Source organism: Strongylocentrotus purpuratus, unplaced genomic scaffold, assembly GCF_000002235.5.
Source record: "Strongylocentrotus purpuratus isolate Spur 01 unplaced genomic scaffold, Spur_5.0 spur5_scaffold_13, whole genome shotgun sequence".
NCBI classification, from domain to species: Eukaryota; Metazoa; Echinodermata; class Echinoidea; order Camarodonta; family Strongylocentrotidae; genus Strongylocentrotus; species Strongylocentrotus purpuratus.
The window spans coordinates 22,770,293-22,783,228 of record NW_022145598.1 but is presented as its reverse complement, the minus strand read 5'-3'; positions in this window follow the sequence as shown (position 1 = coordinate 22,783,228).

The following is a 12,936-nucleotide window of genomic DNA, read 5'->3' as shown; positions in this document are numbered from 1 at the left end:
ATATGTAACTGTATTTGGAATATGAATTTAATAACAATGAACATAAATGGATTCTTAGCCTTCTGATGATACAGATAATGGGATTTGTTGATCAGATTTATCAGACTTATACTCTCTTATAATGTTCTATGACTCTAATCATTATAGCGCTTTCGAAGGGCTGATATAGGCCTTGATGTGCCCAGCATTGGTCGAGACTACATTACATTTACAAATATAACTTCTCGAATTCAAATAATAGCATATTGTTGCAAAACTTTCAAGATAGCTTTCATTCCTTTGTTGTTGGTTGCTATGAAATGAAAATAAACTGTATGTGTTACACCTAAAAAGAGAGTATCCATTGTTATGATTGTGCATTATGTTTTGAAACCAAATAATGCAATGCGGTTGGAAAAAGGTAGGCAAAGAGGAAGGATTTCCTAACAGTAGTTTGTTTTGTTTGATTACGGGTTCAAGTCTGTATGATATATTCAATGAACTTCTATTGGAAATGTAAATACCGAAAATACACTCTAGATAGATACACTCTAGCGATAGAGGGAGTTTGGTTAATGCTCATCAATGTACTCTGACATTATGTCCGGGAGATTGTTTATACACTGTATCACATAGTAGGCAAACAGTTCACTTCTAAATATTGTATCACCGTAAAAATGTTGGGGTTTAAAGGTAAAGACCAGTATTGGAAACGCCCCAATTTCAAAAAAATGAAATGGAAGCTCTCATTACCAATCATGTGAAAGGATATGTTTTGACTAATACATGATGATAAAAAATTTGCTGGGAAACCGCCTACTAATTCATATATTTGGTAAATTTGTTTCTCTCATGGTCTGTGAGAGATATAGGGTAGTCCCATATACATCTTTCTGTGTATAGTGCTTGTAATTTTACGAAGAATGGACCAAATTTCTTATCATTTTGATGATTCCAGAACCTTACAGATGCTAGATGCTAGATGATCAACCTTTTCTGATCGATTCCACAAAGTTTCTTTCACAATGCAATCGCATGACCATAACTGGTCTTTACCTTTAATCATTTCCACTTAATCCACTATCGTACCCACAAAATATGAATCGATTTTTACTAATAGCTAATAATAGCTACCCCCCCCCCCCCCCAAGAAAACAGACATAAATGCTCCTTACAAAATTGAATCTTACACTAACCTGCAAACGTGCCACGATGAAACAATTATTTCTCAGCATCGGTAACAAATCGGTAACAAACGAGATGAGAAAGAATGAACGCCATGGCGACCAGAAGTGCAATAAATCGTGCACGACATACACACATTATCATTATCCATTCCGTGAGCCATGACATGAACACCTTCACCTTCACATGAACACCTTCACCTTCACAGGGCTCTTGGCTCGGCCCTTTGCCTTTTATGTTGTACACGAGTAATCTAATCAAGAGCACTCAGGATAATTTTCCTGAAGTCTCCTGTCACTGCTATGCAGACGACACGCAATTGATTTTATCCTTTAGACCATCCACTAGTACTCAAGATGCAAGTGTTTCATTGTTGGAAAATGTGTTAATTTTATTCATAGATGGATGCTTAACAATAATAGTAAGAGTGACTTTTTTGGTTATAGGAACTCCACAACAGATCTCAAAAATAAACATTGACGGTGTAAGAGTTGGATCTTCCAATGTGGTACCCTCTGTTACAGCAAGGAATTTAGGAATATACTTTGATACTAATTTGAACATGGAAACACATGTTATAAATAGATGCAAATCAACATACTATCTTCTGTACAATCTCAGACGTATCCGCAAATATTTTGATCAAGAAAGTATGAAATTGGTTGTACATGCTCTTATCACAAGTAAGCTTGATTATTGTAACTGGTTGCTGTTTGGAATGCCTGATTCTCTGATAGCTAAGTTACAAAGAGTCCAAAATGCATGTGCAAGACTTGCCTATCGTCGGTCGAAATTCACTTCAACCGCACCTCTTCTGAGAGAACTCCACTGGTTGCCAGTCCGTCAAAGAATCTCATTCAAAATATTGTTAATTGTCTATAAATCATTGAGTGGTCAAGCCCCTAATTACATCACAGAATTACTTCAACTCAAAGTCCAGTCACACAGTCGTAGCCTGCGCAGTTCCACAGATAAATTATTGTTTCAGATTCCCCATGGCAAAAGTAAAGTAACTCTTGGGGACCGTGCTTTTGCTATTGCTGCCCCCAAACTATGGAGTAGCTTGCCAATATAAATACGAAGCACTCCATCTCTCAATGTTTTCAAATCCAATTTAAAAACTTATTTGTCCACCTGAGAGATCTTATTTTGTAGAATTTAGTAAAAAGGAGCTCTTAACCAGCGCAGCTGAATATATTTTGTATAAAAGCTGCGCTATATAAATTTATTATTATTATTTATTTATTATTATTATTATTAGTATAATTGTTGAAAACCGAATTTAGTCAACTATGATTAGGATAAGTATAGGTTACACATATACACTGTCGCTCATAAAGGTGGAATATTTTTTTTAGATCCCAATTTATGGAATTATTTTAAAAATAAGTTAAAAAATAATAGATCTAGATAATAGTATACATTCTCAGATTTTATTGAAAAATAATTTGCCAATGTGTGTTTTGCGTGACTGCTAAAGCATGTATATGCTACTATGCTTATCAACTAGGGGACCTATGCCCTTAAGTCATAAATGACAGTAATGAGGATTCATGCCCCACAAAAGGGCACTAATATAGCACATCGCCACGGTTTTGATCCTGGGGCCTCACAGTTACGAGGCCATTGCTTTGTAACTGAACCATGACTGTACGCAGCGGGGGCTATGGTAGGGGGCAGTTTCAATAAATAAAAAAAACCGCAGAAAATGCAATAAATGTTCAATAATTTATTGCATTTTACCCCGGTTCCCACCATAAAAAAAATCTTCTGTGTGCCCATGCCTTGAGCCATAATGCATGGCCATCCAGAGGATTTGTTTATGTTGGGGACCGGGGTAAAATGCAATAAGTTATTGAAAATTTATTGCATTTTCTGTTTTTTATTTTATTTATGGAAACTGCCCCCTACCCTAGCCCCCGCTGCGTACAGTTATGGTTCAGTGACAAAACAATGGCCTTGTAACTGTGAGGCCACAGGATCAAAACCGTGGCGATGTGCTATATTAGTGCCCTTTTGTGGGGCATTAATCCTCATTACTGTCATTTATGACTTAAGGGCATAGGTCCCCTAGTTAATAAGCATAGTAGCATATACATGCTTTAGCAGTCACGCAAAACACACATTGGCAAATTATTTTTCAATAAAATCTGAGAATGTATACTATTATCTAGATCTATTATTTTTAAATATTTTTTTTAATAATTCCATAAATTGGGGTAAAACTAAAATATTCCATCTTTATGAGCGACAGTGTAGGTTATCATAAACGGATGAATGCAGCGTTGAGAAAGCGCAAGCAAATAATAATGTATAGGCATAGTGATGTGGATCAATTAATCAAAAACAATTTCCGCCATTCGAGGCCAATATGCAGGGCTAAAATGCAACAACAAAAGATTAAAAAGTAGGAACAATTTAACGTGGCAATGATGAAGCCGATTCAAGTGCAAGATAATACTTACATCAAATATCACGTCTTTTTTCTGAATATACATGCAATTGAACTGAGAAATAGCAAAGAAGAAGAAAATGGCCTCCGATAACATGGGAGGAATGATCTGACAAGAAGAAATTCGAAGTAAGGAGGAAGGGATTCGTTGGTGGAAGAGCAAGACAGACTCGGAAACAGACATACAGAGAGAGGGAGAGAGACAGGCAGAAAGAGAGAATTAGGCAGATAGAAAGAAGGATAAATAGACAGAGACAAATAGACAGAGAGAGAAAGAGAGAGGGGAGAGAGAACCAGAGAGGTGAGATATGGATACCGTGAGGGATGTTGATAAATGTTTCCTGAATAAAGACAGTACATTGAAATATCATGGTAGGCCTAACATTTCGAATTTCACCTCCTGTAAGGGTCTTAGTTTGATGTTTAATCAAGTTAGAGTATTATTTAAGTAAATCATATTTGCAAGTGCATCAGTGAATATGCCCTGCACGCACGTTAAGTCACGATAGGATATTAAAGTAGATATTCATTGATTCTAAAAACTAACTTTATTTTCATTATTGCAAAGTTGAAACTTTGATTCGACAAGGTTATCAAAATGTAATGCTTGGAAACATTCGAAGTAATGATTATTATTAATTACAAAACGCTTAAATACAGCCACGGCATAGCACCTGAAGAGCTCTCCGAACGCTGCTGAGATGTGTGAGATCACAGTATGGACATGGTTTTCAATATGAAAGTCTGGTTTCTTTGATTTTTAATTAACCCCTATCCTGTGTATTTTCAAGCAAAGGATTTTAGTTTTTAGAATCGGGTCATATCCCCTTTTAAATGGTTTGACATGCCATTACATTTATATACGCTAAACTCATTATAATTTGACAAATAATAGCTTTGCAATTATGTTCATTCTTTATGGGATGTCGTCTGCTTGGGCAGTATTGGTCCTTATAGTGTCGTCATTAAAACATCGTTATTTTTCCGGCGAATCTCTCGTATTTCCCAGCTGCTATGGAGGTGGTTGTATTTTTATTTTTTATAAATCACCCGATATGTAGTTGACCTAACACGTGTACGATGGTCATCTCTTAGCTTACCAGTTTCCAGTGATACATTAGTTGAAATACATGTATTTGTGACTTTCTTTGAATTTCACCTTTAAACGAGATTTGTCGAGTTCATGAGAGATTTCAAAATCCATTTTGGAGGAAGAAATTAGAAGTGACACTTGCCTAGCCCGATAATAAAACCAAGATGAACCGGTTTGCATCCAAATTACCGAAATTGTTTGGTTAATCCTATATTTTAATTTTAAGACATTAACAATTATTTTCTTAACATTTGTTTTACATAAAGTGTATATATTGACATTAAAGAATATCGACATATTATCATTATCCATTCCGTGAGCCATGGCATGAAAACCTTCATTAGTATAATTATTGTTGAAAACCTAATTAAATTCTGCTATGATTAGGATAAGTAGGTTTATCAAAAACTGATGAATGCGTTGTTGAGAAAGCGGCAGCAAATAATAATGTAGGCATAATGATGTGGATCAATTATTCAAAAACAATTTCCGCCGTTCGAGGCCAATATGCAAGGCTAAAATGCAACAACAAAAGATTAAAAAGTAGGAAAAAAATTAACGTGGCAATGATGAAGCCGATGAAGCCGATCGACGACCAGAGGCCCTCCTTGTCGCTTAGCAACCGTCATATACAACATTGCCCAATCTGAATTCGACCACATGCTAGAATAAGGCAATGTCCGACCTTCTGGTAAAGATTGGGCATCCCCACTTCATATGGTGCCCAAGAAAAACCCCGGAGACTGGATATCGAGCGGTGCCTACCGTGCACTAAATAGGAATACAGAGCCCGATAAAAATATGTCCTATTCCCCATATTCAATATTTCACCGCAGCTCTAGCAGCTAGGCAAGCGAGTTTTCCCCTAACTTGATCTCATCAGATCGTACCACCAAATGTATGTACTCAAAACAGCCATCCCCACACCCTTTGGATCATTTGAATTTGTGAGCAAGCCTTTTGAGGTACGAAACGCCGCACATACTTTTCAACGGTTCATTAACGGTTCATTAACGGTTCATTCGCCTACACCGACGACCTCCTCATGGCGAATGAGACACAAGAGGAACACATTCAACACCTCCAACTAGCTACCCTAGCTTCTCCGACTCTCGAAATACGGTGTCGTCATTTACCCACTCAATTGTGAATTTAGCGCATCTTTCCTCATCTTCTTCTGCCAAGAAATGGACTTCATTGTAGTCTTAGGATAGGATGGTGACATCAAATTGATACAATAATCATAATCAGATTATCCGACCCCGAAATCCCCATTAATATGTAACATTTTGTCATACTAGCCCTTTTCCTTATGGAACTACATTTTAGCTAAACTTAAGCTCAGATGGCGACTATTTTTGATTTGGCCAATATGACCAGCATGACAGCCCCAAGGAGACCTCGCATTGGTAACAGAGCATGATAATCAGATTCTCTGACCCTGAAAAACCCATACATATATATATATACATAAAATTTTATCAAACTAGCCCCTTTCCTTTTGAAACTACATTTGATCTTTAGCTCAGATGGCGGCCATTTTGGATTTGACTAATATGACCAGCATGACAGCCCCAAGGATACCTCGCATTGGTAAAAGAACATGATAATCAGATTGTCTGACCCTGAAAAACCCATATATAAATATATAAACTTTCATCATAATAGTCCTCTTCCTACACTTGATCTTTAGCACAAATGGTGGCCATTTTGGATTTGCCAAACATGGCGGTCCCAGGGGGCGTCCTTCTTGGCGCCCGGCAGAATCGTAATAGTATAGTATAAGCTACCTCTGGGCCAAATTTGGTGCTTTAAGAAGAATCTGCACCAAACGACCCCTAAAATAGCCCTAACAGCCCCGACTATGTGGAAAGATCCAAACTATGGCACCCCTATCGATGCTTGTCCTATTCCCCTCACGGTGCTTCTGGACTTCGAGAGCTCGATGATAAGACCATCAGTTGGATCAATAAGGATCTTCCTATTTAGATGATATACACCTTGATATTCTTCGTACGAACGAACGATGCAAGGAAGTGACATAGGGATGCAATACATGTATCTCGCTTGTGTATGTTTATGGCATTCCCATAAATGCATGTCAGTAATTTTTAGCCCTATAGATAATAATATTTTAACAGTTTTACTGTCTTTATTGATCTGTCGAACAACATAGGCATAATTTAAGCTGAAACGTAAACGGAATGCAGATCACCAGTGAGTCACTCAAAAAAACGGATGAAGCCTCGCCCCCTTTATTTTATTGTTTTCTCTATAATGTGCATCCACTATTAAACACAGACTTGGTAAAACTCTACGCCGGTACATTCATTGGCTAATATCATTTATGCCACTAATTTCATGCTGTTTATTGCGCATGTATGAATGGTATTTTTGTCTATTGTTGCTAAGGCTCAATATATTATTAATCTCCTTATCCCTGGAATGATATTTCGCTAGGGATTGCCAATAAATTGGTTTGTGGTGATGTAGCTTCTCGTCTTGGCTGTCTGCTTGCCTAGTACGAGAGAGAACGAAATCCATCAAGCGTACCCCGACGGATGATTATTTATTCATTATCGATTTCAATATATTTAGCCAGGGTGGCCCACTCAGCAATTAGCTGGTCTTCCAAGGAAGCCCTGGGAAACATGGTGACAACATCATACATGTAACAATATGAAACAAGTACTCACACAAGTGTAAAGCGTTAAAATGCAATTGAATTTGATATATTGTATAAATGAACATAAATTTTAAAAAATAATAAAAATGACAAAACAATTGTATGTCTAGAGAGCAATAATCACTATATCGTATACACATTCTTTTTCTGAATAAAAAGTATATTACAAACTTTGGGATTTAAAAAATAAGATGTTTTAATTTCCATATCTTGTGTTAAAATGATTGGAATTATCAGCACACTCAAACATATTATGAAACATTTGAAAATAAAAGCACATTTAAAATACGTCGCACGATCGTTGAATGGGAGCCATTTCATTTTATGACATTTATGTTTTGAGGGCGTATAAAAGTTACATATTAGGATTATTCTAGCCGCTCTTTTTGCAACTTTGATGATGCGTCCAGTGTTCATATAAAAACGCAACCTCCAACTTTCATAGCAATAATTGGGGCTCGATTTGACAAATCGTAGGTACATTATTTTAGAGTGTCTTCATCAACATAAGGTTTGACCCTTCGTAACCAAATTATCAATAACGATTAAGAAAAGAAGGGTCCTAGAATGGACCCTTACGGCACTCCTAAAGAAACAGAATGTTAATCTCAGGGTGTTTTGACTCTTTCTAGACAAATTTTGATTTGATTTAGTTTTTTGTTTTGTTACATGAGATTCATCGGAAGCAACGTGATAATGTTGAACAGATTCTGAAGAAAATTGCTCGTGATTTCCGACTATGTCTTCCTTGCCTGATTCCTAGTGTTTTCCCCTCATAATCACACTATTTAGCTGTGTGCCCTAACTCTTACAAGTGTGGCATCGAATATTAGTTTAGTTATTCGTGATTTATCTCTCTGCAGTTGAAGCAGCCTCTGTATCATATGCCAAGCTTGTATACCATGCAGTGTTTTCACTCGCCAAAATAACATTTTCTGAAAAAGAACATCAGATTTCATTGGTTCGATGGGATTTCCTTTCAGTTTTGCGAGAAAAATGAAATCACTGATACAATGGTTCGCTAAACATTCGATTGTCAAAGCGGTAGGGGTGGGCACTGGGGAATGTGTCAAATGTTCCTCGCGTTGATTGGTTACTTGAAATGGGCGTGTCCCGCTTCGCAGACCTTCTTGATCAGGGTGTCTGTTTGCTGCGACATCCGCATATTGGATATTAACCAGTGAAAGTTGGCGTTAATTTCAGAGTGTTTCAGACCCAGAAGATGTGTTCATTGTTCCTAATTTCGCTGGCTCAACGTAATTCGGCAATTTGTATTGTGAACATAAATCTCATTTCGAAAAATAGATAAACAGACTATTTGTACTACTGGATCTTTTATTCACGTTTATTACTTCCTTTTTGAGGAGGTCGGGAATAAAGACTACATTGCAGGAAAAACGTTACATAAAACTATAATGCTGCTGGATGAACAAGTGTCGTACTGGAGTTATACAGACAACACAGCAAGAAAGATGAGCAACTCTTTCGAAAACCTAAGCTGTAGTATTCTTGGATGCTTGCTTCATGTTTGCAATATATTTTGTCTTCAGAGAGAGTTTTCTTTATTTGAGATGTAAAGACAACATCGCAAAAACAAAATACAATCAATCAACTGTTGCTCGACTGGATTTTATCGATAATTGGGATTTGTTTTCTTCATCGGTCAAAATGGTGAGTCTTCGCCTTTACTTATTTAATTACAAACATATGCATATATATATATATATATATATATATATATATATATATATATATATATACACACACAATGCGTCCTAGAAAGAAAAAAAAAAACGAAACCGAGAATTAACAATGTTTTATTATAACTTAATCACAATTGTAATTAATAGATGAAACATAACTGTAAAGCTTAGATCCTCTTCTTTCATTTGATGCAACTCATATGATGCATGAGTGATGAAAAACAAATAGAAGAGATGAAACCAAAAAGTCATTTGGCGGGCGGTATCTGTACTTCAAAGAGAAAATCACATTTCTAAAAAAAACTAGTTCAGTTTCTGTCTTTTCATATGAAACCTCAATCAGGAAAAATGAGCCAGGACTAACAAAGTTCTGTTTGTTCAAAGTAATGCTTGCATTTCCATAATTTGATTAAACGAGTTCATTTTCACTGGCTGCCTGCCGTAGCAACAAACATAGTTGAAAAAAGACTTAATCCGTTTTGTTGACGATCAGCCATGGTTAAAAGCCATTCGTTTTTATATGTTCTTTCTTCAAAAGTGGAAAAGAAAAAAATACCTTTGGCTCAGATTTGATATCCACATTAAAATAATTTACACCACATTAACGCCCCGGCATGGTCTTCTGAAAAATTACATGAGGATTCACAAGATGGCATTTCAGTCTTGTGGGTATTCTGACAATTGTTTCGGGCTCAAGAGTCAAGAGACAAACATTGTTTGTCTCGTGGGCTGTGTATAAAATCTCAGATGGATCAGAAGCAGGATTTTTGATAGTTATCTTTCTTTAATTTCGTTTTTCTTTACGGGAATGGCTAAAATCACGACTGCAATTTCGACCAATCAGGTGGCTGAATTTCTTAAGTGAGGTATATAATCAAAGAAACTGGCCACGATTAGGGGGGGGGGTAATATCCTCAAAACACATCTTTGGATCAAAATTTATATTTTACACATCACATTACTCAATGAAATTGATATCAACTTGCCAATGAAGATATTTTAATTATCCATCATATGACACTAAACCCATGGTGATTTGAGGTTTTACTCCAAAGTTATCTATAAAACGCGATTTAAACACATCAAACACGGCCTCAACATACTTATACTCATATATGCATACAGTTCATACACATTACGGGCAAAAATGTCGTTTGTGTAGAAGTCAAGTAAATAGCTGGGTTGCTATACATTTTTTATGGAAAAGAGATATAAGCCTCTCCTCCGCACAGGATATTTACTTTGTGCTTTGGCGGATCCCTGAAAAAGCTAAGAAAAAGGAAACCTCTCCGATTTGTTACGTGGAAAATAACGATTTTTGATAAAATTACATTTCATGAAAAAAAAATCATGTTTCTTACTTGAAATTGCGATGCTAATTAATCCCAATTCCATCAAAATTGGTAGAAAAATCAATTTTCTTTCATTTGACACCAAACCCATTGTGTTTTAAGGTTTCATGAGATATTATTGACAAAATACTTTTTTTCGTCAAAAGGGTCGCTTTTGTTACGCCCTCTCCGATTTAGAGGTGACCGCTACAAAAAACACCTCTGAAATATTGTGTTTTATGATAAAAATCTTTCGAATAAACAAGGTTTGCTCATTTTGTGTGGTATTGGCAGGCAACTCAAAAAAAAAGCCTGATATTTTAATTTCGCCCTCCGCTTATGAGAGCCATATCTCGATTCAAGAAGAATCGGAGTAGCTACGTGTCGTAACAGCCAGGGGCGGCAATCCCGGGGGCGGGGGACACGTCCCCATCTCCATTTTTTTAGGGGGATCGCCCCCCCCCCCCCCCGGCAAATTTTAAAAATTGCAAAAATAAATTGTATAGCAAATACTGACTAAAGACTGCAACACACTTGTATGCCCTGGAGGCCCCAAGAGTGCAGCGTTTAGACTGATACAGAAATATTTTCGCTCGGTCGCTACGCTCCCTCGCATAATATCCTTAAAAAATGTACAAGTAAATATTGTAGAAAATTTCGCATTTCGTCCCCCCCCCCCCCCCATAGGTTATGAAAATAAATCACCGCCCCTGGTAACAGCTACTCTATATTTCTATCATCATAGTAACAGGTTCCCTATACCACTACAAAGAGACGGGGCGTGGGGGCAAAATGCCCATAAGTTTATAATAACGAACTGTGCCCATGTTGTTAAATCGAATAGTGCTCATTTTCACCGCTATCAAATGACCCTGCACTTAATGGGTTACTATGACAAGATGTTTTTGTCACCCCTTGTCTACCCCCCTTACAACAGAGATCTCATAACCTCCCTCACTTGTGTTCCCTTAATCTAAGCATCCAAGACCAGTATTTTACCTCGAATTTCCGCAAAGCTCACTCGCTAAGCTCTCTAGCATTCACAATTCTTTTATTGATCGTAATGCGACCTGACAAATATATAAGATATTCAGATCATCACACAAAATGGCAAAGTATGATGAAAAACAACACAATTTTAAAGATGATCCTTGATAAATTATTAATTGGAATGTACGGGTATATACCCATGTCTCAAAATTATCATCTTTTTCGCTTTTGAAAGCCTCTTTCAGACGCCCCTTTTTTCTATAAAAGAGTGCCTATCTTGTTGGTGTCTCCACTTTGAAAGAAGCTCCACCACCCCTGCAAAAATGAGGACATTTCTGGATGAATGAAAGTATAATGTATCAACTATTACTTTGATCTGAAAATAGCTTAACATACATGTGCCTAGTAAGAGTGGTACAAATGCAATATCGATTTAAGAAAATGTTCAAAAGATCGTGGATTAATACATAGGCTGCTTTTCTTTTCCCGTTTAAGTTGTTACACGCATTATTCAATGTATGATACTTTTATTTCAGATAGGAGCCGAAAAAAAATCCTCTTGCTTGTTATATTAAGAATATCTCAAATGTCATGGTATATAGACCACTTTGTAATGTAACCAAATGTATTCATGTGAAGCGCCTCGGTACGTATTATTGTATTTCAATAGTCAGAATTCAAATTGATTACATTAGTTGTTGCTAAGAAGGACAAACATAGGCGCCGGAATTGGGGGGGGGGGGCAGGGGGCGGTCGCCTGGATGCTCATCTGGCCGTAGTTAAATACTTAAAAACCTCTGCGTTTCCAGGGGCTCTGCCCCTGGACCTCACCAAAGGCCCTAGGCGGGCCCCTGGGTGATTATATGACCATCATCAAATGCCTTAAACCCCTGAGCTTCATGGGGCTCAGCCACCTGGACCCCCGCCAATTTACGATCCACTCGCTTCGCTCGCTACGCTCTACCTGATCCTTAATACATTTGAAAAACGTTCCACGGGGCCTGAATGTAACAAATAAGAGTGGTAGTGATGCAGATTTTTCTTCTGCCCCCCAAACGTTTTTGCTCATTACGCCACTGCCCCTGAAATGTGAGCCTCTTGAATGTTCCCCCCACTTCCAATTTGTTTTTGTTTTTTTTGTTAAATCCATACTGCTTCCTGCGCGCCTAAAGACAAACATTACGGCTTGCCCTACCTTAAGCTATGGTCACAAATCAGAGCAGCGACCGACCAATCAGTAGCCTGCTCGGTCGCTGCTGGAATTAGGCATCGCCCAGCGATTAGGTCGGTGCCCGGGCGCGTTATTTTTTTATGCGGCACAGATTGGGGCATGGTACGTGTTGAGCCTATGGGAAGTACGTTCTTTCCCTTCTGAATAATGTCTGCACGTACGTGAGACTAGGCATGTTCGCTAGCGCATTAGCGCTGCGAAGAAGTTTGAATATCCATCGCGAACTATGTGTTTAGATAACATTCCTCTTCGTTTAAGTTAATTAAGTTTTATTGACTAATTATTG